The sequence below is a fragment of the Rattus norvegicus genome, chromosome 14 (assembly GCF_021556685.1).
Source record: "Rattus norvegicus strain SHRSP/BbbUtx chromosome 14, alternate assembly SHRSP_T2T, whole genome shotgun sequence".
NCBI lineage: Eukaryota > Metazoa > Chordata > Mammalia > Rodentia > Muridae > Rattus > Rattus norvegicus.
Window position 1 is genome coordinate 4,102,954 of NC_141547.1, and position 27,701 is coordinate 4,130,654.

Genomic DNA, 27,701 nt, shown 5'->3' on the forward strand with positions numbered 1-27,701 from the left:
CAACCACGCTTTTCTGACTGGCGAAATGCTTCTTCCCAAAGGGCTTACAAAGTCTCCAGTCAGAAGGAAAGCCTATAAACCATCAGCTTCAAAGGACGTAATTCCACTTTTAAAATACCTTTTGCCATCCCTGTATTCCAGTTACTCATTATAACCCCGAGTCCAGAAGGGGAATCTCTGAAGAAAAATAACTTTTTTTTTGTTTTTAGGAGACACTGTATAATATGGTCTAGATGGCTGGGAACACACTATGTAGACTAGGCTGGCCTAGAACTTGCAGATCTGCCTGCCTGCCTCAGGCTCCGAATGCTGGGATTGAAGGAGTTCCCTACTCCTAAGGAAAGGCATAGCTTCTAGGAAAAGGCAAGGAGTGGGAGAGACCGCTCAGTGGTTAAGGCACTGGCTGCTCTCGCAAAGACACGGGTTCCCAACAATCGAACAGCAGCTCACACCTGTCTGTAACTCCAGGGGCTCCGATGACCTCTTCTGGCCTCCTCAGGTACTGGGCATGACCATGGTACATAAAGGAGGATACATGCAGACAAAAGATACACGCATACAAAATAAAACTTTCAACTCTTTTTTTAAAATTTCACACATGAAAAAGAAAGGCTAGGAAGGTGTCTTGGTCAGTACAGTGATTACCATGTAAGCCAGAGCAACTGAGTTGCGTTCTCAGTACCCATGTCAAAAGCCAGGTATGGCGATGTGAGGTTGTAACGCCAGCCCCGGGGAATGTAAACAGGACTCCATAGCCACCCAGTCTGGTGGAGTCAGCAACCCTGAGTCCTGCTGAAAGGTTGTCTCAAAAGACAAGGCGGATGGCCTGAGGAAGGTTGCCCAGCTGACCTCCACAGAGATGTAACCACACACAGAAGAACAGAAGGCAAAGGTTTAACTGTATTACCTCGCAGGGGTTGGGGATTTAGCTCAGTGGTAGAGCGCTTGCCTAGGAAGTGCAAGGCCCTGGGTTCGGTCCCCAGCTCCGGAAAAAAAAGAAAAAAAAAAAAAAACTGTATTACCTCGCAGAGCCTCAACTTCTAAGGGATGAGATCACACCACCTTGCTTCTCAGGCTCTCCCCTAGGTCGGCCACATTCAGTCGCTAATGTGAAACATGAACCGTAAGCCACGCTTATCTTTTCCTGGCCCTGAGCAATACACGAGGATACACCGACCCCACTGAATACGACAGAGACCCTACTGAATAAGACACAGTCCCTAACGGGCCTAATAGTACATCATACTTCTTCCTGATCTAGCTATTCCTCAGCTCCTTCTGTGTATCACAGAATAGTGTTTCCTCTTACCGTTACCCAAAGGGGGAAAACCCTGAAATCACAGTGTGGCAAGAAGAGAAAAAAAGCTTCTTTGTTTTTTTTGTTTGTTTGTTTTTTTCCGGAGCTGGGGACCGAACCCAGGGCCTTGTGCTTGCTAGGCAAGCCCTCTACCACTGAGCTAAATCCCCAACCCCTGAGAAAAAAGAAGCTTCTTGGTAGGCAGAAACTGAAAGTAGAGTAGCACTGGGCAACACACTCCTGTAATATCCCTATGCTTTGGAGGTGGAAAGGGAATCAGCATGGGGCCTTCCTTACATGAGACTCTGTCTCAAAACATTGATTTTAGAAGGCACACGTGCGTGCGTGTGTATGTGTGCATGCGTGCGTGCGTGTGTGTAAGTAAAACCTCTCCCTCAGTACCAGAACCTAGTACAGTGTGCAAAAGCCATTTTAAAGGCTCTACGTTAAGTTACCTTCTCTCAAAACATGGCTGCTTGCTCTTCGTCTTAAGGGAGGCACAGCTTTGAAGGTTGAAGCTGTTTACCACGAGGTTTCTCTGTGTGGATGTCAGCATGGCTGCAGATGGACGCCGACAGGAGAGTGGAAGCTGACAAGCCGTCTGGTTCCCTGAGAGATGCCCTCCGCCCCCAGCCTTCACAGCAGATGTTCCTGACTCGGCCCTCCCTCCCAGGAGAACACAGGCAGCAACCCATTCTGGAAAGGTGGACCCTGGCACCGAGTGAGGCTCTAAAACCTGGCCTATGGCTTTCAAGGAAGCTGTTCTCAAGCCAACTGGCTGGCTCAACTGGCATGCCCCCCAGAGAGCTATTACCATCTTCCCAGAGCCAGGATGAGTGTCCCTTCTCAGGGCACAGTGTAACACAGGGTTGCCGGTCATCTTCTCAGAGCATCTGGCTGTGGGATGGGATGGGATCCCATTTGGGCCGACCTCTAGCTGCTCTGGAAAGCAGGGCTTCCACGAAGGCCCTAAAGCTGGAGCAAAATGTCAAGGTCTGAGCTGGGTACTCTCAGCTTCTGAACACAAGAGTCATGAACCTCCTCAGGTTAAAAAAAAAAAAATTAATAATACACCCGACAGGCCAACCTGCCCCCCACAGAACTCTCCCAATTTGACTGGGCAGGGCAGGGGCAGGTGTAGTCACTGAGCTCAGCAGAACTAGAGTAGCACAGATGCAGATTTTAACTTTTATGTTGTGTGTTGCCTCTGTGTGTGTGTGTGTGTGTGTGTGTGTGTGTGTGTGTGTGTGTGTGTGTGTTTGTGTGTGTGTGAATGTGCCTGCACACATGTGCTGTGTACACTCAGGGTTGAGTTGTGTTCTAAGGCACAGGGTAAATGAGCGAACACTCCCTTGGTTTTTTTTTGTTTTTGTTTTTGTTTTTTTGGTTCTTTTTTTCGGAGCTGGGGACCGAACCCAGGGCCTTGCGCTTCCTAGACAAGCGCTCTACCACTGAGCTAAATCCCCAACCCCGCGAACACTCCCTTGTAATCTATTCTTCCTCCCCTTTAAACAGATAGAAATGAGTGGGTGCACATTCCATGAGCTGGCTTCAAGGTGCACTTAGGGGACAAAGCCAGCAGGGCTGCTCTAGGTTTCACCAGCCTGGGCTACAAGGCAAGACCTCGTCTCAAGCATAAAGAAAACCGCACATAAATACATCTTAACTTGTAATGAATGGTGCCTCGATTGCTCACTGCCTTCCAAAATTCTGGTAAACTGCAAGGCACAACTGCTTATTTTACGATGGACAACTAGTGGCGTAAGGGGAGGTTCTGATAGTAACATCCTGCTCTCCAATTGGTCCTTGATTTGTCAGTAACGAAGGGCCAGAGGGCAAAGTGTTGGGCACAAGGTAGAGGCGGGACTTCCTGGTCCCAGGAGGAAAAGACAAATGCAAGGAGAGGGGCTTTCTCTGCCATGCTTTGGAACAAAAAGAAGGCAACAATCATGTAAGGCCTTGGGGACAGCTAGAGCCTGCAGGCCCCGCTACAGGTGCTTGGCCTAGGATGTTTGGTAGGGGCTAGGTCTCAGGAGTGGGCTGGTGGTTCAGAAACCTCCCAGAGTCAAGGCTGGGTAGAAAGGAAGCAGGGAAGAGCTGGTAGTGTCTCCCTTCCCGGGCAAAGGCAGTAGCAATTTTAAAACAACCCGATAGGTAGTACCAGCAGGAGTAGAGACGGTTGAACGTGCTCATGAGCTAAGCGTAATTTTATATAGTCATTTAGACACGTTCTGTGTTGAACTGTGGTGGACAAAACTAACAGACTGTCCCGTGCGTCCTCTCTTATTCTTCAGCTAGTTAGGTCAATGTCTGTGGTTTTTGAGGGCTAATACACGAGAAGGCTAAAAGAGGAAAAAGTTAGACAAGGTATGGCCGCCCACTCCTGTGATCCTAGTGCTTGGAAGACAAGACAGGATGATCGGGAGTTCACGATAATTCTCTACTACCTATGGAGTCTGAGGCCAGCGGGGAGATGCACGAGAGCCTGTTTCGAAAACAAAGCAAGGAACCCAGCAGCAACAACGACAAAAAGATGTCACAAAAGTATGGCTAAATCCAAATACCTTCAAGCAAGTGAGGACTGTTAAAAATGTTATCAGCAAAGAAAGTGCACGGAACACTGACTGTCCACTGACTTCTGAGCATGCGCGATGAGCATTTTTTCCCTGGAAAGCATGTTTCAAGCTGTTCACCTTCTATGCTGGGTATCTCAGCCTCCTTCTCCAAAGAATTGTTTTCATTTTCTCTATGCACTCTTATTCCTACGGTGATGTATTTGAAACCCAAGCAACTTAAAAATAATTTGTTCTAACAAATATGATTATTAGTAAGGCAACAATACTCTTAAAACAACTTTTGTTACAAAGCAGCCAGTGCACACCTATGCTCTCAGCTCAGGGGGCAGAGACCGGAAGGTCGCAGTTCCTAGGGCTGGAGGCAGCTAGAGAAACAGATACTTAGCAATCCCCAGGGGGGAAAGCCTGACTTTGTGCACACACAAGTACCTGATGTAGCCAAACATGTAAGACGTAGGAGTAAGAAAATGCAGAAGTCAACAGGGAATAAGGCACACACACAGTCTTGACAACATCCCCTCTTAACTGCCTACTGCAACAAAAACTACAGGTTATAAAAAGTGCATGGGGCAGATAAATAGTTTGATTTTCATTCCGTTTCCTTTCAATGAAACAGTCATGTAAAGGGCGTGGAATAAAAATAAAAGTGCACACACACCCCTAAAAAATCCAGAAATTGTATTAAACTTTTGAAAGCTGATGATCAAAGGCTTATTCTTTTTTTTTTTTTTCTCAAGACACGATATATATCCATGGCTGTTCTGAGACTCTCTCTGTAAACCAGGCTGGCCTCGAACTTAGAGAACTGCCTGCCTCTGCCTTCTGAGTGCCCAGATTAAAAACATGTGCCACTTCACTCAGCCTGATGGTCAATGTTTTAAACACTAACTCTGGCTCACGAAAATGTCAATCGTGACACATGTATGACGTAATTTCCTGCCTCCACCAGTCCCTCCAGAATTATCTCCATATACTGCCAGGAAACAGAGAGAAATCTAAGTTTGCCCCCAGTCACTGACAGCACATCCTACCTCATCCTACCAGCACCCTGGCTGGCCACAGTAGCTGTATTTTCTTGACTCACTGTGTTTAACTCCAGCAACCTGGAACTGCCTATGCAGACCAGGCTGTTGTTCAACGCATCCACCACTCAGAGATCCTCAGGCCTCTGCCTGCCTATCTCATGGAATGAAGGCCTGGCCACAATAACATTTTATCAAATTACCAGCCAGACACCTGAGGGTATGCCTTCCCCAGTTGAGGGGTCCAGTGTCATGGTTATGAGTACAGCTAAATCCTCAGGTCTTCCTCTCTGTGGCAACAGTGTAACCATTGGTCACCACAGTACAGAGAGAGCTGCGGCACAGCAGGAATCCCGAGTCTGATAAAAGTTACAGAATAAAGAGCTAAAGGAAAGTGCAGATATTTCCAGCAAGGCAAACCAGGAAGAGCTACTGCTTCCTCCGCCTGACAGCACCCACCATAGATTTACAGACTGTAGAACTTCCTGGCTCCGAGGCAGCTGGACTAGCAACTGCAGGGAGACGGACTAACCCACTGTACTTCTCGCACTTAGATCCTAGTAAAGAGGTTGATACAGTGACCTGAGAAGTCAGGACCCCTGAGCACCTGCAAATTCCTTGGCCCCAAGAACCACAGAGAACAGACAGTGGATACATTTCCTAACAACAGGAAGAAGAGCGCCAGGAGGAACATCATTTAACCTCTACTCAGAAGTAACAGAAACTGTTTACATTGGTATAACCAAATTAGCATATAACATTAATTTGGGAGGTGTGGAAAGGACAAATGAGAGTGAGTGAAGGGTTTAGTCAAAGTAACAGAAATGGTAAAGAAGCAAGTTGCTACATTGTTGTGATCCCTTTACTCCTCAAGGGAGGGCCTGCAGGTGTCCATGCCCAGTAACTGCCTCTAGCTCCAAGAGGGCAGGACAGAGGGAATACTTTGAAACTCTGACTGATCATCATCAAACACATCCTGATATCCCAGTAAAGTTCCATGGCAAATGTCACCCCTTTAGTGAAAGAGCTGGTTAGCAAAACCCAAAGGAAAGAAGGGCTCAGAGGTTGAAGTCTGATGGTCAGATGAAATGGTGCCTTTGGACTCTGGCTCCAGTACAAACATGGCTGGGCCGGAGGTCGTGAGAAGAGTTGGCAGATACGTGCTGGGATGAAGAGTGGCGGAGACAAGGAAAGGAGAACTAAAACTTGGACTAATCTTGTTTTTTCAAGCATAAATTATCATTTCTAATGTCTTTAATGCTGAAAAAATAGCTTTTCCCTTGACAGAACTGTTTACCTTCCCAGAAAAAAAGTTATACTTCAAAAGTCATCAGCTGAGGGGCTGGGGCCATTTCTCCGTTGGTGTCCTATCTGCCTAGCATGGACCTGGTCCCCAGGAGAGAATAAACTGGACTGGGTGGTCCTCATCAGTAATCTCTAAACATGAGGAGCTAGAGGTAAGGGGATAAAAAGTTCAACAACACTCTTGGCTACAAAGGAGGTTCAAGGCCAGACTGAGCTACAACTTTGCCTCAAAAGTTAGCAGCAGCTACAAAGTTTAAAAGAGAAGAGTGGGCCAGTCAGAGACCTGTTAGTCCCAGCACTTAGGAGACTGAGGTAAAAACCTCTGTGAGTCTGAGGCCAGCCTGGTCTACAAATCTAAACTACAGGGCTACACAGGGAGACCCTGTCAAGAAAGAAAGAGAGAAAAGAAAAACTGGAAAGCAAAAAGGAAAGAAAGAAAAGAAGGGGGAGGAGGATGAGTCTGTAATGGTCTCTGCTCAGTGGGTCGCAGGAAATGAACAAGTGACCATCTTAGAGCTCCACAGAGACTGAAGAATGAACTAAGAAGTAAGAATTGGGAGGGGAAACCTCCCCCGCCCTGGGATACAGGCTCCAGTTATATCCCGGCAAGCTTGTTTGTGCAGCAAGACATGCTTCTAGAAAATAAAAGACCTTGAAAGAAGGGACCCTACGTAACTGAAACTTCCTGATACGTCAGTCACTCTCAGGACTCTCCTCTGTGGTCTGGGCAGCTATTTTCAAAAGGACAGATCTCGCCCAGACCAGAGTACGGAAGGACGACTGACTCTGAGCTGCAGTCACCAACAGCAACGATAACAGCAGTTAACTCTGAGGCGGGAACTACAGCATCCGCTTTACATAAATTATCCTCACCACTAACCGCACACTCACATCTTCATTTTACAAGGAAGCCATGTCACTCTGCCGTGGACCATGATCAGCTAGTGACACAGGCGGACCAAAATATAGGCAGGACTCCAGATGGCACATTGTATTGTGTGATAGCCAAGGAGGGCAGGCAGCCTACGTCTTCCATTTCCTTCTAACAAACAAAGGAGGAGAGAAGTTTTACACAACGGTACGAAATGCAGAGCACGCTGAGGTCTACACAGGAGTGGAGAGGTGACATGGACACATCTGTCCCATGACTAAGCTCTGAAGTTACTATTTATTTACAGGGAATAGGAACACTGTGGGGCTGGAGGTGGTTCAAGGTATGAGAACTACAGTTCAGTTCCCCAGCACACACACACACACCACACACACACACAGACACACACATGCACGCGGGCGCACACACACACAGGAATGCTCACACATGCACAGAGACACACACACACACCCAAGTCAGACAGTCACACATCTGCAATCCGGAGGCAGGGAGCAGGAGGTGGCCGACACGACAGCCACCAGATCCCCAGAATTCAATGGCACAAACAGTTGAGTATGTGTGAGCAACAAGTCCACGTAGAATCCCTATCTCGAAAGAGAGGTGGAGATCAGTGGAGAGAAATACCACACCAACACACCACTGGCCTCATCCTGGTGTACATACACTCACACGAAGGACTGTGTGAGTGCGTGCACGCAAGGTCTGGTGACTGGTCTCTTTATGGTTTAAAAAAAAAAAATCTTCCATACAAACTACAAATTGGCTGCAACCCAGACTCTTCTCCTAAATGTCCTAAAGCCCTCGCCAGAGTGTACAGTCACACACAGGCCCCTTAAACAGTTCCCCAGGCCTTACCCCAGATCTGCAGCCTCAGAGTGACAGCAGGGGAGTTTGTGGAAGCTGTACATTTAGATAATTCCCAGGCCCCCTAAGGAACGGCCCCCCTAGCTGCTCTGGCTGTGCTGCAGAAATACTACTCCCCTCTCTCTCCTGCTGTAAACAATGAAGGCGGATGTTCATATACCAGAGTAAATTAGCTCCCTTTCAAGAACCTTCTGGGGAGGGCATGGTTCAGGCCTGTAGTCCCAGCACACAAGGGGGCAGATGTAGAAAAGTCAGGACTTCAAGGCTAGCCTGAGCTACATAAGACTCTGCCTCAGAAAATGAAAAGAACTGGTTAGGTGACTCAACCCAACTGGTGAAACGCTTCCCACACCAACCTGAGGAACCAAGTCTGGCCCCCAGAACCGGCAGAAGGACAGGGCTGCTTCCCAAATGTTATCTTCTGAGCATGCAATGACAGTGACTGGCATGTCCCATGCATGCACCCACGGTCTCCGATAAGTAATGCAATTAATTTTTTTACAACTCAAAGAACCCTTTTGTTCAAAAGTCCATGCTCCATACATAGCAGGACATTAACCCTCCATACCTGCCCCACACCTCTTCTAACCGACCCCCTCCCCCCACCTCCCCACCTCCAGTCTGCCACAGAACCAGGTTATAGGCTGTTCCAAAGTCCCTCCCTCTCTTACCAGGTCTCTTGTCTGTCACCATCTCCCTTACAGGTCATCTCCTGCTTCAAGTCACCTCCGGACTTTGCAAGCAAAGTCAGTCTCCCTCCTTGGAGAAACTGCCCCAGCGTGCAGCTCATGCGAGAACGTGGCACAGACTGCAGACTGGCATGTGCCAAATCTTTCTCCACAGCGGCTCTTGAGAGCTGGCCACCCCCTCGAAGCATGGCGAATGCACAGAACTTCACGCGGTGAGTGAGACCGGCTTGAGTTGAGAGCGTCATCTTTGGCCAGCTTGAGTAACCATCAAGCGCGGTAATGCTGACGTGTTAACCTCGACTCACTGAACCTCGGTTTTTAGAATCTCTGCTATGGGACAGTAATGGCAATGACCTTCACAACTGAGGGGAGAAAGCTGGGAGTCTGGGCAGATACATCAGAGCAGTGACTGTCGCATGGTCAGTGATAGGATCTCCACGCACTTCCTTTCCTGCTGCAGTGCATGTCGGACGGAGTGATACTCAAAAGGGTTATTATCTTTTCTCAAAATAAAAAGGAAGGGAAGGAGGAAGAGGAGGAGGGAGAGGAGGAGAAAGAGGAAGAGGAGGGGGCTTTTACAGTCATAAACAGGGACTTCTGAAAGCCCTTTCTCCTTACTCAGTTTTGTTCTGCTGTGAAGGGCATTTTATAATATTTCTATTGAGAAGCCATTCCTTGCTTTCCTTCAAAAAAAAAAAAAAAATCAATGTACCAAGTTTTAGGAACAAGCCCCTCAGTCTCCCTCCCACTCCAGCCTGGCTTTCCACCATGATTACAGTAACTGCCTGCAGCCAGTGTTTCTGCCCAGAGAATCGCCTGCTTCACCCTTAAAACAAATAGCACTTTGTAGGGAAACTGGAAGCCAGCCCAAAGAAGGAGGGGAGAGAAACCAAGAAAAAAAGAGTTGGGGCCAGAAATGGAGTCAACGCCCACACTCTGGTCTCCACACTAATACAGGTAAGAAGGGATTGAAAGAAACGAGTTCAGGCCAGCACAGGCCTTACCCAGCCACCCAGCCACCCACCTACCTCCCCACTCACTAGGGAAATCGAACTCCAAGGCTCACAAAGATTGTGATGGGCAGCTCATTATCCACCACATGTGGCTTTTGTTGTTGTTAGTGAACATTGTTGCAGGGAGAAGCTCCTAACCCTCCCGGAGCAAGTAGCACTGCTGAGTCGGCCCCTCCCCCACCCGCAGGGGAGGAACCTCAAGTTTTGAGAAAGCCAAGGTCACAGCAGGCTGTAGAAGAGAAGGGCAGCTCAGAATTCCCATTCTTTAAGCCCCCAAGCTCAGGTCTTTCCCACAGCTCACACTGATTGTAAGAGGTGATTTTAAAATACCCCTTTGGAAGTTCACCAAACGCACTCCTGGGAAGGACAGGTGAAACAACGCGGGTTTTGTATTCCTGAAAATAATTTGGTGCCAGGGATGAGGGTTGTCACAGCAACAGGCTCTCGGTACAGCCTTATACTGGTCATTCCACTGTCTGGGACATGGCTCCAGGAAGGCTGGAACTGGGCTCTCTGTTCTACTTTGTTTCTATTTGCTTGTGCTGGTTAAGGGACACATTAGACCAGAGGCATAGGATTTTCTTTGTTTTCAGTCAAACTGTGATGTTGATTTCAAGACTGAAGCAATATGATAAAGTTAAAGAAATTTCTAGGACAGATCTGCAGGCAAAGCTTAGACTAGGATCCTACACCTGGAATCCCAGTACTTGGGAGGCAGACACTGGGGGTTCAAACCACCAATCTTCCTCCACTTAATTATAATCCAAACTACATGACCTTGAATCACTTGGCTGTCCTTGGTGACTGGGTGGAGCAGCTGACAGAAGACTGACCTTGGTTTACTCCCCTACAAAACACGGCTGCTGTGCAGAATAAATGAGCTAACATATGTATAAAGTGTTCACTACCATTTCGGCCACCAGGAGAGCTGCACAGACATTTCCCCTGGGTGCTTCCGGGGTGCCTTCTCTCTTCATATTTCACTTTATAAGGAGCTTAACAAAGGCATCTCAAGGGGGTTAGGGGGAGCCAGGCTGCCTGACTTTGATCCCAACATTACTTGGGAGGCAAAGCCAGGCTGATCTCTGTGAGTTCAAGGCCAGCCAGGGCTGGTACACAGAGAAAACCTCCAAAAAACTAACAACAAAGACATCTTGTACAGCTTTTTAGTCCACAACGTCCCAAGCCACTGCAAAGACACTTCCTGCAAGCGAAGAACAAACCCATTCTCCTGATACCACAACCCTGCTTCATAATGAGAGGGGGAAAATATCCTCCCCAAATCCTTACTGCTGTTAAGTGTTTGCTGAGAGGCTTTTAAACGCAGCCATTCTAAAACCACCAAAACACTGGAAATTTAAAGCTTGATTGCTTAAAACACCTGCCTAGCACGCACAAAGTCCCAAGATTCACCCCTGCCCCCATATTCCCGAGTCACAGAAACAGGGTGTGTTAGCAGCACAGACCTGAAACTACAGCACTTGAGAAGTGAGGTATAAAGACCCTAAGTATCAACGTTTAAGGTTAGGGCTGAGAAGATGGCTTTTCTGGTGGACCCAGGTTCAAGTCCTAACACTTGGCAGCCCTCAACCCTCTGCTGTTCCAGTTCCGAGGGACCCAATGCCCTCTTGACCACTTCTGACCTCTGAGGACACCGGGCATGCATGTGGTATGCAGACATACGTGCAAGCAAAACACTTGTACACATAACATTATAAACCTTTTACATAGTTAAAAAACAAAACAAACCCCTCAACATTAGCCTCGGCTCCTCTGCGACTCGGGGGCCAGATGCAGTTACATGAGACTGTCTCAAAAAGAAAAGGAATTTAAAGTTACTCTGCTCGGGAGGGATTGGTTCAACTGGCACTATGGTATCACCGGGAAGGTTTAGGAATACAACCTGCAGATGGACACAAAGTTTCTCTTCCCGGAGAAAAAAAAGTTCCAACACAATCCATTAGCCGCTGGGAGTGACTGAGATTTAAAAGTCGAAAATGTGCTGAGAGATCCATCCTCACAGTAGGATTCTGAACTTGGCCACTACAGAGATCTCCCGAAATACTTCCCCTCTCTTCTGCCCCAGAGGATGTGTGCACAGCTAGGTATAATCCGACCACCACCTTAGGATGCCCCAAGCAGATAAAATGTCCACGAGAGGTGAACCACGCTGGTGAGGTACAGATCCGAGGACCTGTCTTGCACCGAGGGAGCAGAAGAGCCAGACTGTTCCCCCGGGCCTGCCACACTCACAGGCCAGGAAAAGAACACATACCCAAATGTAAAGACAGAAAATATCATATTCCAAGTTTTGTTCTACTCTGTGTGTGTGTGTGTGTGTGTGTGTGTGTGAGAGAGAGAGAGAGAGAGAGAGAGAGAGAGAGAGAGAGAGAGAGAGAGAGAGAGAAACAGAAGGATGGTATCAAGTTCTGATTGGACATTTTGTTAAGTGAGCCATACATGTTGCGGACCCTATGATCACAGCCCTCTGTAGGCAAGAGCTCTAATCTGCTTCAAGGCCATCCTGAACTACACAGGGAGGTCCAGGCTAGACAGGCCTACAAAGTGACACCCTGCCTTAGAGAAGTAAAGAAGAATGCACTGTGCTCCTATTCCAATCCTGCCTTTCCAATTTATCTCGCCACAAAGGGCAGGCCATCTGCTACTGAGGGCTTAAACGCCTAGGCTCTCTCCAGCCCACAATATTATTTTTGTTTAGTCTGCAGGAAGTTCTTATTTGAAATGTTGAATTAGCTAACCTTTTAAAAATCAGATTTTACAAAAGAATCCGGATTTTGGCTTCCAGTTTAAAAAAAAAAAATCAGAAATTTGGCCCACATTCTGACAGGGCGAACAGCTGTAAATAGACCCCCTTCAGAGAGAGGCCTCTTCCGTATCTGCTCAGCCCTCTCCACCTCCCTCCAGATTGCTGTCCCAGAGACCGAGCTCTAACTGCCACACAGCATCTCAGGAGATGCTGCCTTACGGGACTCCCTGGTATCCACCTGCTCCAAACACCTCTTGCTCCAACCTCACAGACAAACCAGAGTCTCTCTTTTTCATGCAAAAAAAAAAAAAAATTACAAAACAAAAAAAGTAACCAGAGGGGTTGGGGATTTAGCCCAGTGGTAGAGCGCTTGCCTAGCAAACGCAAGGCCCTGGGTTCGGTCCCCAGCCCCGGAAAAAAAAAAAAAAGAAGAAAAAAAAATTAAAAAAAAAAAAAAAGTAACCAGGAGGCTCCTACTTAGCACAGAATCTACAAGATACCAAAATAAATAAATAAGTAAATAAATCATGTGGAAAACAATTCAGAACTAAGCAAAAGAAAAAATGTTTTGTAACACGAAAAACATGTTTAAGGAATTAAACTAAAAGGGAGAGAGGAGGAGCTCTGTGAGCCGGCAGCATAAGCGGTCAACCTGACTCTGATCTCAGGAGACCACAGTGAAGGCAAGAACTGACTCCAAAATGCTGTCCCTCTGACCTCCATATGCTCCAGGACAGAGGGGGGGGGGGAGGGAGGGAAAGAACAAGGGAGGGAGGGAGGAACAGAGACAGAGAGACAGTGACAGAGACAGAGACAGTGACAGAGAGACAGCCCACGAGTTTTAAAAGGTAACAACAAATGGGGCCATGAGGTGCACACCTTTAATCCCAGCACTCAAGAAGCAGAGGCAGGCAGATCTCTGCGAGTTCAGAACAGCCTGGTCTACACAGAGAAACCTCTCAAAAAACAAAACAAGGAGCTAAAGAGATGGCTCAGAGGTTAAGAGCACTGACTGCTCTTCCAGAGGTCCTGAGTTCAATTCCCAGCAACCACATGGTGGCTCGCAACCATCTGTGATGGGATCCAATTCCCTCTTCTGGTGTCTGAAGACAGCTACAGTGTACCCGTATCTCATATACATAAAATAAATAAATCTTAAGAAAAAGAAAAGAAAAACAAGAATGTATGAAACAGGGATGGGACGTACTTCTGTAAGACACACAGCCAACCACCTCGTCACAGGCTAAATGTTAGTCTGAAAAACAACTGCTGAGGTAGGAAACTTAGCTGTAGAAATTCAATCCACTGGAACCATACTTGAACACAGTGAATGTGTAATTAACCCGGGCATGCTGACACCGGTCTACAAGCTCAGCAATTGAGAGGCAGACATAGGAGGACCAGGGTTCAAGGCCAGACTCAAGATAAATAAATACTTTTTAAAGGAAGAAAAAGAACACAAACAACAACACAGATCTGGGAGGCAGGAAATGGCTCGTGGGTAAAAGGCCTGCGTGCAAGCCTGCCGGTCTGAGCTGGATTCCTGAAACCACATCAAAGTGGAAATAGAAAACTGATCCCATAAGGTGTTTTCTGGCCCCCCACACATGCTCCACGAGGCACACAGGCCCACACAAAGTAAATAAGACAAGGCTTACAACCACAACACAACAACACCCAAATGACTAAAGTATAAACTGTACAAATGAAACAGACCCTAAGACGTATGAATATATATTTATTCTTTTTTTTTCTTATTTTGAGCATGTGGTAAATCATGTCTTAGTACACTTGTTTGTTACATTTATATTCACCGAGGACCTGCCCTCTTGGCAAACAGGGGCACTGCTTTGCAATACAGCTCTTACAGTGGTATTGTGGGGTTAAGCCTGATTAGGAGGAGCATTCTCATGTCCTAGTGCGGCCTTCTACCGTGACTAAAGAGAAAGGGGCTAAAGAGACACCAAGACAACTAAGTGACGTGAAGCTGCGTCTGGGGGCTCTAACTGGGAAAAAGCTGGTTGGGAAAGAGCCTGCTGAGCGAGTGTGAGGACGATTCTGGATCCCCAGCTCACATAAAAGCCAGGTGTGACCGTGCCCATCTGTTCTGCCAACATAGGAGGAGCAGAGACAGGCTGATCCCTGGAGTTCAAGGGCCGGCCAGCCTGGCCAATCTGTAGACTCTTATCTCAAAGCATAAGGTGGCAGGTGAGGAAGAAAACAGAGAGTGACCTCTACATACTCCACGAATACACCACACCACACACATGCGCATACACACACACACACACACCACCACCACCACATAACACCACACACACACCCCACCACATAACCCCACATAACCCCACACACACACACGCACCACCACCACCACCACATAACACCACACACACACCCCCCACCACATAACACCACACACACACATATACACACACACACGTATGAATGTATGCACACATGCTTGAGCATACTACAAACAGAAGTTCGTACACACATGCAAATACACATGCATACACAGACCACACACACACATACACATACACACACACACACACACACACCACACATGCACAAACATACCATACACACAGGCCACACACACCACACAAGCACACACATGTATGCAAACACACACATATACAGAACCCCACACACACACAATTACCCTCTGAGTTCTAGTATAAACACTCACCCTATAAAAGTGACCTGGGATGACAAGGGTGACACATGACCCAGCAGAGCCACATTGCTCAAAGGAAAAGCAAGAACTATACCCACAGCCCACACGACCCCACCCCAACTCAAGAGTCTCCCTTTCACAGAAATATCATGGGGTTTATGAGGTGATCACAGAAGAGAAATGAGAACGAAGTTTACAGGGCACAAGAGAACAGGCCGTGAAATACCTGAGTTTGTTTTCAATCCCTGCCCCCAGCATGGGGGTGGCAAGAAACCCACACATGAAAACCAAATGCCCTCCCCATCCTCACTACCTCACCCATCAAGAGGGAGTGAGCCTGCTGCTAACTTAAGATTGGTCGAAGAATTAAACAAGAGCACGCACACATTTCACAGTACCTATTCAGATGATTAATTGAAGCCAAAAAAAAAAAAAAAAAAAAAAGCGGTTGTTATTATTAAGAACTTTGGAGACTAGAAATAAATCTTGGTCAAGTTCTTGCCTGGCACGCACAAGGCCCTGGGTTCAGTTCCCATTACAACAAGCAAACCTTCAGGCATTCAGTACATTGTCCAATTACTTCCTGGTCTACTAAATGAGGAAACTTACATCTAATGATAAACTGATTTCTAATACACTGATTGACCGGGCATGTATGTGTCACAGCACACATGGAAGTCAGAGAATACCTATGGAGTCCATTCTCTCCTTCCACCATGTAAGTCAGTCAAGCTGACAGCAGGTCCTTTACCTGCTGAGCCCTGTCACCGGCTCTAAGCTGGGTTCTAAGCCTTCCGGAGACTCTCATGGAAAGCGCTGTGAGGATAGTTTCCCTGAGAGCTTTAACTGTCTACCAACTCTTAAAATTCTGCTGTAGAGAGTCAGTGAGGAGAGTGCTGACAGAATTACTTTGTTGCCATTGGGACTGAATTGAGGGCCTCATGTATGCGTGTGCCGGCCAAGAGCTCCACCACTGAGCTACATCCCACAGCTGTTGACAGCTTGCACGCACTCCACCTGGTCACTTTATGCGGTCCCTCCAGTGAGGGGAAAGGGTTTGCAGCAGCCAACAGCCTCTGAAGAGAAGGGTGACCCTATACTTTCTTCCCTTGACCCTGCAGGAACTCACTGCAGCATTCCTGCCCGAGGACATTCAGGTAAAGCAGTGAGTTTCTGTGTTGTGGGGAGTGGCATCCTTCTAAACTGTGGTGGTCTAAAGAGTAAAAATGGCCCCCATAGGCCATTCTTTGAATGATTAGTCACCAGGGGAGAGGGTGCAGGCTGGTTGGGAGTCCAATGGCAGGTCTACTTTCTCTTCCTTTTCCTCCTCTTCCCCCGCCCCTCCTCAGATCAGGATGTAACTCTCAACTACTTCTCCAACACCATGTCTGCCTGCAACCGCCCACGCTTCCCACTACACTATGAGGACACTGAACTTAAGACTCTGAAACAAGCAAGACCCCAACTAAATGCTTCCTTTCATGAACTGCCTGGGTCATGGTGTCTCTTCACAGCAACAAGAACAGCGACTGAGACACCGTCGCCGGCAATCACTCAGGGGGAGTCTTTCCCAAAAGATTTAATGAAAACTGTCAGCACATTTCTGAGGATGGCAGCTGTCAGGGAAGGCTACGGACATCTTGGAAACTAATTCACAGACCTCTGGTTTCCTACGCTAGTAAAATTGCAGAAGACCATCCTGACACTGCGAATTTAAAGTCTGACCAAGGTTTGGGTATGGTGGAGAGGTTGAGGCAGGGGGAGTCTTGGGTTGAGGCCAACCTATACTAATGTCCACAGTAAGACCCTGGCCAAAAGAAATCGAGGCAGCGATGAGTCTCGGTTGGTCGAGGGCTTCCCGAGTTTGATCTCCAGCACTGAATTAAAGTGTTGTAATCCCAATAGTTAGAAAACAAAAATGCGGTTGTCTCTGTGATACGATTAACTGGCCTTGCTGACCAACAGCTCTCTCTGATTCCCTAGGGTGGGCTTTGTCCATTATGGTGGGGTGACCAATGAGTTCACCATACTCAAAGGCTGTGTGGTGGGAACCAAGAAGTGAGGGCTTACTCTCTGTAAGTCCTTGCTGGTTCAGACCAAACATCTGGGGGCTCTGGAGAAGACTGACCTGAAGCTCACTGACCTCCAAGGTTGGTCACAGTCATTTCCAGACCACGGAGGAGAAGAAAGCATCCATGAGACCACTCAAGAAAGATGACACTGCCAGGAGGAAGGTGTTTGACGCCAGGAGCACTTTGTGCAGCTGGTGGGGTCTCATCAATAAAATGTTTTTAAAAGGGTTGGGGATTTAGCTCAGTGGTAGAGTGCTTGCCTAGTAAGTGCAAGGCCCTGGGTTCGGTCCCCAGCTCCGAAAAAAAGAAAAAGAAAAAAAATGTTTTTAAAAAAAGAAAGGAAGGAAAAATGTGGCGATTTCAGGTTCAAGGCCACCCCTGGCTACGTGCTGACTTGGGGGTCAGGACAGGCTACATGACACACTCAAAATACGACAGATGGGTAGATGGATGGAATGATGGACAGACACACGGATAAAGGGGAGGCAGCTATGGAACATAAATAAACAAACCCCTTTATCATCCTTTCACAAAAGAAGTAAGAATAGCAATCCGACAGGGCAGGAGAAACAACCTGAGAAATAGAACCATCACCTAAAAGCAAAGCCCTCTTGGAACGGAACACACTTAGCAGGAAAATTAAAACGAAACGCTTGCTGCATTCTGTCTATTCTCGAGTTCCCTCGGGTTCCCACAGGTCGGGCAAACTGCAGTCTCACTATGGAGACAACTTCTCAAGAAGGGACTGCAAGTGCCATCCTGTCCAGGGCGCCTATGTCATAGCAGCACCAAGAGCCGCACTAGGAACATACGCTGCCCTGGTCCTTACTGTGCAAGGGATCTAAGGCTGCCTCCAAGTTCCTAGTAACCTATACAGCTCACCGGCCACACCCTAGTGTTTTCAGCCAATCGGTGCCTGGCTTTTAGCCTTGGCTGCACATCAGAGCTACTAGGAGGCGAGGAAGGCTTTCATCTGAATAACCCCCATAAAACAACACCAAAACCAAAAATAAGCAACTCTGGTGGCTCCAGAAACTCTGACTCACCAGACACGGTGAAAGATATGGACAGGTCTTTGGCATGTATGCACGTGTGTGTCCTATGTATTCATGTGTGCACATGCGTGTGCAGGCTACAAGTCAACATACGTGTCATTCCCTGAGCACCTTTTATTGGTGCAGACACACCAATGTGTGTATGAAGTATGGGGGGCAGGGGGGGGCGGGTACACGGAAGTAGGAATCGGAGAATAGCTTTGTGTAGTTGGTTTTCTTTTTTCACAGTGTAGGTTCTGGGGACCCAATGCTGGCCACCAGGCATGCACATCGAGTTCCTTTACCTACTCCACTAAGCCATCTCACCAGCACCACCTTGGTTTTGTTGTTGGGGTCTTGTTTCTTGTGCTGGGACCTGGGGCAGGCCAATGAGGCTAGGGTCTGCTGACCAGGGAGCCCTAGGAATCTACCTGTATCTCCCCAGATATCGGGTTACAAGCGCACACTACCACAGCTGCCTCAGGGATCAGACTCAGGTCCTCATGTGTATGGTCAGTGCTTTACCAACCGAGAGATCTCTCCAGATCCTGGTATACATTTAAAATAACAGTATTTTCTAAGCTGCCTCTGCAGCGTCCCAGGTCAAAGGGAACTAAAACCTCATTTTTTAACATTTGATCTGAACTCATTTGCATCTCACTTAAGACATTTGAAAGCAAACCCTTCTCCCTTCATTCTTTTAGACGACAAACGCTATTTGAGAGGCTCTCACCTGTATGGCACAAGAAAAAAAATGCCAGTGGGCCCTGTCTCCATCGGAATTACAGGATTGCTTCTTCCTGAATCCTTACAGCAGCAGTTACCTGGGCTTTGACAACACCCCTCAAGCAAACCTTTCCAGACAGAAATTTCTGTCAGAAAAACAGCTGTGGAAGAAGCCTATGCCCAAGGGGCTTCCGCTCCAACAAGAACTCTTGGGTCTTTCTGGGAATCACATCTTTGTGTTTCCTGAGGCAGAGTGACCATGACCAGGAAAAAAGCATCATGGAAATGAAATTCAAACTGATTTCTAGGATGGCCTTAGCGGTGCACACCAGCAACTCTAGCATGTGGAAGGTGGAGGCAGGAGGATGACCATAATTTGAGGCCAGCTTATACTTTAAAATTATTTTTTTTTTTAAGAAAGACTATTGGGGTTGGGGATTTAGCTCAGAGGTCTTAGAGTGCTTGCTTAGCAAGCGCAAGGCCCTGGGTTCAGTCCTCAGCTCTGGGGGGAAAAAAAAGGACAAAATAATAAAAAAAGACGATTGGGCTGGAGAGATGGCTCACAGGATAAGGGCATTGACTGGCTCTTCCAGAGGTCCTGAGTTCAATTCCCAGCAACCACATGGTGGCTCACAACCATCTGTAATGGGATCCGACGCCCTCTTCTGGTGTGTCTGACATTAGTGTACACATATACATAAAATAAATAAATCTTAAAAAAAAACAAACTCTGCTTTAGATGTTACATCTGCTGTACAATTCAACCTAGTTCCCAGAGAGCAACGTAAAGATCAGAGGCAAATCCTGAGTACTGATAAGCAGATAAATGCATATACACTGATCTCAACCAAAAAAGGAAACAAAAAAAAAAAAAAAAAGACTATTGTGTCTACCCCAAGTCTCTTTTCTGAAAGCGGCATCCCTTGTCCTCTTGCCTGACATAGTAGGACAGTGCTATGTGGTTCTCTCCATAGCTTCTCCATGCCCCCTGCCCCCCCACCCCCGAAAAACCAAACAAGCAAGACCCTGTCCCATGACAGCCCCACGAAAGCTTCACCCATCTGCAGCCAGGTAGCTCACCTGCAAGCCTTCCTGCGACTAACACTGGCCTGTGTGGTTTCCCCAGAACAGATCCCTTCTGCTTAGATTTCATAATCCAGAAAAGCTCTGTGCCACCTGCGAAGCTACAAGTCCCACTGTGCACGCCTTCTTTTGGTTCAATTATATAAATAAGACCTGAGGGACTTCAACTGTTTACACACCTCCATGCAGAGGAGAAATCTTTCCTTTGAGCCTTTGTCTTTTTTTTTTTTTTTTTTTTTTTGGTTCTTTTTTTTCCGGAGCTGGGGACCGAACCCAGGGCCTTGCGCTTCCTAGGCAAGCGCTCTACCACTGAGCTAAATCCCCAACCCCCTTTGTCTTCTTTAAGAAAGATTCTGAGGCCTGAAACTGTGAATGCAAGCTTAACCAAACCACCTTCCCACGCAGGGCCATCCTTGTCCGTAATACTTAAAAGGTTGATCCATTCTGGTTTTATTCCTTCCTTCCTTCTTTCCCCCCTTCCTTCCTTCCCTCCTTCTCTGGTTGTCCAGAGAACTGAATCTAGGGTCTTGAACAAGCTAAACAAGCATTGAGTTACACTGCGCTACGGCCCCAGCAATGCAGGACAACATCAAATATCATTTCAATATCATTTATCACATGTTCACCAAACACCCCTCCTTATAGAAACATCCCTGAACCCCAGAAGGTGCACACAGGTTTCCCCTGTGGACCAGAACAGAAGCGAGACACAACTAGTTTTACTAGTTGGATAGATGTGACCACAGCAAGGACAAAGCCCCCGGGTTAACTCTGTAGCACTGCACACATCAAGCATGGTGGTACACGCCTGCAATGCACTAGGAAAAGTGGAAACCAGGAGATCAGGAGTTCGAGCTCATCCTGGGAATTTGAGACAGACCAGTTTGGAATATACAAATATGTCTCAATCAATCAATCATCAATCAATATCGCTGGGTAGATCCAGAATATCTGAAGGCCCTGGCACTAAGTTCCCAAGATTTCTGACCCGTTCCCTTTAAAGCCTGTCTGGGAGTAATTCCTAAGACTCTCAGTGAAGTCATGAAATCCACATCACACACAAAATCACAATGCACCCGAGAGCTCGGCGCTGGGACAGCTGTTTGATTCTAAGCCCCAGTTGTCTCTTCTTCCACGGCGTAAAGCTGTCGGCAGTGTTCTGGGCAAAGAGAAAACAGCACAGAGCCCGAGTGGGAACCAAGCTACCTCACACTGTCTACCACCTCACAAGCTCGAAGGCGACTCTGATCTGGCAAGCTGGCAGGCTCCCAACCTGGAGAAAACATCAGCAACTCTCCTCCAGATGTCCACACAGAACGACAAGAACCCCAGAGGGGGAAGCCAGCCTCTCGGAGGCCTGTGACAGTTCGACAGCAGGCAAGTGGCAGCGCAGGTGCAAACGCTGAGAGAGCCCAAAGCTGTGTGGACAAGACTCCCATACGCCCCTCACCAAAGGGTTAGCCAACCTCTAGAGCTCCCTCATCCCTAGCACACTCAGCTCTCAAAGTCTGAGAGCACTCCAAATCCGTGAGTCTCATCACAACCAGATGAGGGGCAGTTAGTGTTCTGGGATTACCACCGCTGCCTACTCTTTGCCCTGTCAGGATACAAGGTGGAACCAAAATTCAAAAAGGCCCACGCGGTTAACAAAGTTTAAAATCAAGCTCCCAAGAAGTAAAGAAAAATGCTATTCCATGCACAGCAACGTATAGGCAGTTCCCGCAGCAGCCCCTGCAGTTGATCACCTATAACCTGAGTCCACAGCAGTGCAGTTCCCGCAGCAGCCCCTGCAGTTGATCACCTATAACCTGAGTCCACAGCAGGTACCGCTCATCGGAAAGGCAGCTGGGAGTTTAAGCAAACATGGAAGTTTATGTTCACTAGGTCTCCAGAGCAGATTTTTTTACTGTTCCTGGATGGCCTCGCCAATTTCAACCACCATACTGAATTCCAGGCTCTTCAGGAGCCAAGCTGAAAAGACGGGGAGGATTAGCATCCCCTGAAAAGACTGACTAGAACTGAAGGCTACTTCCCATGGTGAAAAGGGGAAAGGCGACCTCATCCTGTGAACTGGAACAACTCCAGAAACTCCTATGAAACCATGGGACGCAGCCCTCTTTAGACCCAATAAATAATAACCAAACAGTCCAAAGACAATGATCCTCTTCAGATGGGGGAGCTCCCTCTTCCAACTAGCTACTTACCAATGGCAAGGATTTGCTGAAGGATTGAGACTCTCTAAAACAGCAGTTTGGCGACGTTATCCTGCACGCAAGCTCATCGATTAATTGCTCTCGGAAACTGTCTCCTGATCAGGATTTGCCCAGACCCTAGTCATTGCGGGCCTAAACAGACCTGCTCTCCTAGATGGGCTTCTGGCCTTCCTGTTGTTTTCCTTCACCTGTCTGAACCACTGCCCTCCGCTCACGTCTGGGAAGGACATACAACACTCCTGCTCACTGCTGACACCAAGCAATGTCAACTTGGGCACTGCCTGTGCCTGCCTGCACATGCCCACAGGAACATGTATAGAGGCCACATACTCCATCCCTCTCCACCTTAGACTTTGAGATCAGGGTCTTTTGTAGAACCTGGACTCAAGTCACCACATCAGCTTGGTTGGCCTATGAGCCCAGGAATCCTGTCTCTCCCTTCCCCAACCCTGAAGCTATAAACATATGCCACACCTGGCTTTCTCCAGGGCGTCGGGGACTGAACTTGTTTCCTCGGGCCTGAGCAAGAGCTTAACCTGCTAATTTTCCCCCAGCCCTGGGTTTGGCCCTCCTGACATGGTCAATGAGGTATTCCCTGGGCTAGGAGCTTTCCTGTGCACTGCAGGCCTCCCTGATGTTTTACATTAGTTACTTATGGGGGGGGAGGGTCTGTAACGAACAAGAGACAGTCTCAAATTCCAACGTGGGTGGGTTCCAGGAATTAAACACTCTTCTGTGCTAAGCCATCTCCAGGCCCCCGAAGGCTGTTTAAATGGCATTTCTAACCACCAGAAGACAGTGGCACCTGTCTCCACACATTACCAACTGTCAACCGAGGCAGAATGGTCCTGCGGAGAACCTTGGGGTAAGGCAAACAATTAACGCTAACTTTTTCCATAACTAGTTGATAGGTTAGAGTTTTCTGCTCCAGCTAGGCAAACCTATTCACTTCTCAAAGTTTCCACTCAAGTGTGTGCACCCATTGATCCCCTCCTTTGAGGCAACCCCAACCCTAACTACTGTCAAAAGTCTACTCTGGGGGCTGGAGAGATGGCTCAGCGGTTGAGAGCTCTGACTGCTCTTCCAGAGGTCCTGAGTTCAAATCCCAGCAACCACATGGTGGCTCACTACCATCTGTAATGGGATCCAATGCCCTCTTCTGGTGTGTCTGAAGACAGCGACAGTGCATTCATATACACAGAGTAAATAAATCTTTAAAACAAAAAAAAGTCTACTCTGATCCCCGCCTCTGTCCTGACACATGTCTTCATCCTGAACTGTTGGACTCCATGTTTGTCTACCCTTGCCATACAGGGAATCCCCCCCTAACCCCATCCACTCTGCCACTGCTGTCCGGTGTGTCTCTGGTCAGACGCACCATCTCCAGCGGTGGGAGAAATCCCTTCCAATGACCATTTCGACAGCATGTGTGGCTGAGTAAGGCAGGCCATGCCTGCAATCCCAGTCCAAGGGGAGGCATACAGAGGACAGCCTAGAGTTCCGGGCCACTCTGGGCTACAGTGTGAGACACCCCCCTCCCCCATAAATACAAAGATCTGTCCAAACTTTAACCTTCTTATGACTTAAGTCAACTTATCTACAACTTGCCCACACTGTGGGAGAAAGTCCAGTTTCCAAGACAAAGAGCTCACAAAACAATTTAACTACCTGGACAAGCCAAACACAGCAGACTGTTCTAAAATAAAGTGAAGAAAAAGTTAAAAGATTAAAAAAAAAAAAAATACGCGGGGGGGGGGGGGGGCGCACATGTTGACGAAGTGTTTCAACGCTGTAGGCAGAGAGCTCGCTCTGTGGCCGTGGCTCAATACTTGGTTGCATCAGAAGCACTCCACCCTCCCCGAGTGTGGAGTGGGGGGAGGGGACCATGGGTCACTTGAGGACAGCTCACACAGACCTCTTAATCTATTAGGTTTCAATCAACAAAGTTTACACACCTTCAATAAAAACTAGAGGAATCTAAGGTAGTATGTTCCTGTGGGCAGAGCTGGGAAATCTCCACTGTGGAATCCCCGGCATAGTTACTTCCTCTTTTTTCCGGAGGGCTCCCTAAATAATTAGCGGCAGTCAACACTCCCAGGTTCTCTACCTCATTTTAATCTTCGATTCTTTTTCACGTCTGGACATTGGATTTTAACTTCAGTTGGTGTCAGGGCAGCTCTGCCCCTGACCCAGCTCATAATATATATGCCCTGTGTTCATGAGCTGTAATAACAGGTGGTGTTTGAAGACCTCACAGAGTGATTTACCCCCACCCCAAGTCTGTAGGACCCCCTATACGAAGCCCCAGAAACTTTGGGGAGGGAGGCCTGAATCATGTTCTCCTCGGTCGTTTATTAAGTAAGCAGCCCTGACCCTGACTGAGACCAGACTCCATGCTCTGCCGGGGCTCTTTCCACACTCCAGCACTGAGCAGTAAGCGTGTGTACCAGGTGCTCTGCGAACGCTGCCTGGGTGGGATCTTATTATTTAAGTGGCCGAGGAAAGTTTCTGGAAATCAGTGCTTCACGTCTCTATCAATTCCAAAAAAACATGTCTTCACAACTGTCTTGCCCAATACAAAAAAATAAAAGGTAAAAGAAAACTTTCAAAGTCAAGGAGAAGGAAATCGTACGAGGAAACACAAACAAGAACCCCAAAGTCTCAAGTTGGGGCTCCAGTTCGGCGAGGACGCCCAACACTTGGGTGTCCTATCTCTTGCCTTCTCCCTTCTGCTCCCATTTCTTTACCCTGCTGTTTCTTTCCAGCAATCATACCTCCCCACTTTCTGCCACACACACACCCCAGCTGCGAGGGAACCTCGAGACCTTACACCCCAACCCTCTCCAGAGGGGACCTACCTCTCCTCCCCTCGACCTGAAGCAGTTCTCCTTCACTGCGGATGGCTTAAAAAGAAAAATCAAAGAACAACAACAAAAAAATCTCATTTCCTTATCTGTTAGGGATACCCCGCATAAAGGGCGACAGAAAGAGAGAGTCCCCCATCGACCCTCTAGTAACTGGAGGCAACAGTTCTCTGGGAAGGCACCCCAGTTCTCTTTTTCAAGCCCCTAAACCAGAATCCAGCAGAAGTCCCTTTCCCAAGAGCCCACGCTTCCAAACAAGCTAGAAGCGGATTATACCGGTACCCAACCCGGAGATGGCCCGCGGCGCGCAGGGTGCACCTGCGGCCCCAGTGCCCTCCCCCCGGGCGCGGAGGGCGGGGCGCAGGGATCCCCTCCCTTCCCCGCCCCAGCCCGCGAACACCCCGCGCGGCCCACCGGGAGCGGGTCGGAGGCGGATAGGGAAGCGTTTCTGCAGAAGTTCAAGGGCTCCTCTCGCCGGCTCCCGGCCAACCAGGCCAGACACCAAACACCCACCTCCGGGAAGACTCGGAGTCGCCGCGATAGGCAATCTCCGCCCCTGCGATCGCGCGCACGGAGGCCGAGGCGGGAGCGCGGCAGCCGGCACCCGGCCCGCGCAGGGCCCAAAGCGGAACAATGTCCCGGCACAGGGTGGGGGACTTGATCGCACTCCCCGCCCCGGGGTTCCGAAGCCCTCCCGAGTTCTCGATCGCGGCCCCGGGGGCAGACCGTGCTCCTCCGCGGCGCCGCGCGCGGAGAGGCCGGACGCCTGCGCGTCCCGGGGCCGCTTTACCTGCGCCCTCCCCGCTAGGGTGGACCGACGCGCACCCACCTTCGCGGGCAGCCCGGGCCGCGCGTGCCGGAGCTTAGGCGGAGGCGGGAGGCGGCGGCATCACCTGCGGCGGGCGGCGGCTGCACCGGGACGCGCCCCGGAGGCGCGCGGCGCCCTGGACCCTGAGTCCGCGGCCCCGCCCGCGGCTGCCACCTCGAAGCGCGGCGGAGGAGCCGGGGCACCCCGGGCGGCGGCAGCGGCGGCGACGGGAGCAGCAGCACATGACTCTGTAACGAGGGGAATTAGACAAAGCGTAACATGGACTCCGGGCCCGTGCAGGCGCCGCAGCTCTGGGACCAACCGCAGCCTGCGAGCGCCGCGACTGGCCGGGTCGCAGCCAATGGGGCGGGCCCGGGCCTCCATGTGATTGCCTGCGCTGTGCCCGCGCGCCCCGCCGCGCCTGCCTAGGGGTCTGTCCGGCTGGCCAGAGGGACTGGGTGGCGGGGAGGTGGCCGGGATGCTGGACTGACTGCTTGAAGCTCAGCAGGTGCACCGGGCGGAGAAGAATGGCTGCCAAACGTCGCCGGAGGCGCAGGGCATATCTCCTCCAAGCGCACCTGGGCAGGGCATGGTGCCAGGCTGGCTGTTCCCCTGTAGCAACCGGGTTGGGCGGGGAAGCTTCGTCCGTGCTGCAGTTTCAGGAGGCTATTCTGACCACTAGGAGCCGATGAGGTTGGGAGAACGGGTGCCGGATTGGCATTTAAAAGTCACCCAGTGCTTTCCAACCGGGAGAAAGCAATTACCTGGGATTTAGGGCACGTGCTACTAACTCAATCTCTGCGCGAACCGCTACCTCAGCTATCAGAGCCGTATCTCGCAGGTTTTGTTTTCAGCTGAACCAGGACCTCCCCTGTCTCAAGCCTTTAAACCAAAAACGTCGTGCGTACGAAACAGGCACTTGGGAAGTTGTTCTAAAAAGTTTCCCAACTTGATTAGCTTTCCTGTGGTTTTTGTTCCTGTACAGGTGAAGTTTTATTAGTGTCTTTTTTTTTTCTTTTTCCTCCGTAGAGAGATGAGGGCCAGGACACCGCAGGGTAATTATTTTGGTTCAATCAAAGCAAATGATTCCTCCCCATACTTAAGTATCTCCTTTCATCCGAAATCCCGTGTTTCTTGAAACTATGAGAAGTCATGCCCAAAAAGATGCCCTCAAGATTCATTTATCATCCAACGCTCTTGAGGAGCCAGCGCCACGAAGGTATCTAGGAAGGCCTAGGTCCTACAGAGAAACAATAAAGAGAATGTTTTTCTGTGCTCCCAGATGGTGACAGTTGCCCCTAAAAGGTGGGAATAGAACTCCTAGACTGGGAGGAGGCCAGCCTTGGGGCCCATGCCCTCCCGCTGAGCAGCCCCAGGCAGTTTAAAATGGAGCCTCTGCCTTCTGTTTCCTTCCGGGACCCTCCCGGAGCGCAGCCTCTCCAATTCCCTACACCCTGCCAAGGAGGAAGTGCGTGGGCAGCCAATGTGTGGCAGGTGATCTAATTACAGTCCTGGTTTTGCTGATCTAGGAGGTTAGAGGTTTTTATGCTCCTGACAGCTAGTGATGTGATGACTGGATGGACAATTCCCTGCTGTTACAGTCAGTTTAGAAAAGTTTCTCCCTTTGCAGAACGGCTACTTGCCTTTTCTGTCTTCTCTATCTCTCTCTCTCTTTTTTTTTTTTTTAGCTGATTCTAGAGTTGGCTTTTGTTTAATGTTTTTATTATTGGTATAAATTAAAAGCTCAGGCCTGTTGTAATCTCAGCACTACAGTGGATAAGGATAAGGATCAA

The 27,701-nt window shown here is 48.8% G+C and overlaps 1 protein-coding gene across 5 annotated transcripts in view; it reads right to left on the bottom strand.

Annotated features, from left to right (window-relative positions):
* Lrrc8d (leucine rich repeat containing 8 VRAC subunit D) overlaps positions 1-26,227 on the bottom strand; it is a 104,799-nt gene extending 78,572 nt beyond the window's left edge. Inside the window, exons 1-2 of one of the 5 annotated variants that reach the window (XM_087582808.1) lie at positions 25,515-25,645; positions 25,095-25,139 (exon numbers count right to left, since the gene is read on the bottom strand). The gene's annotated coding sequence lies outside the window, so the exon portion shown is untranslated. Of the gene's footprint in view, positions 1-25,094; positions 25,140-25,376; positions 25,410-25,514 lie in introns of those variants that run through there. The other 4 variants (XM_087582809.1, XM_087582805.1, XM_087582807.1 and 1 more) reach the window with 4 other exon arrangements.
* Between the last annotated feature and the right edge of the window lie 1,474 nt (positions 26,228-27,701).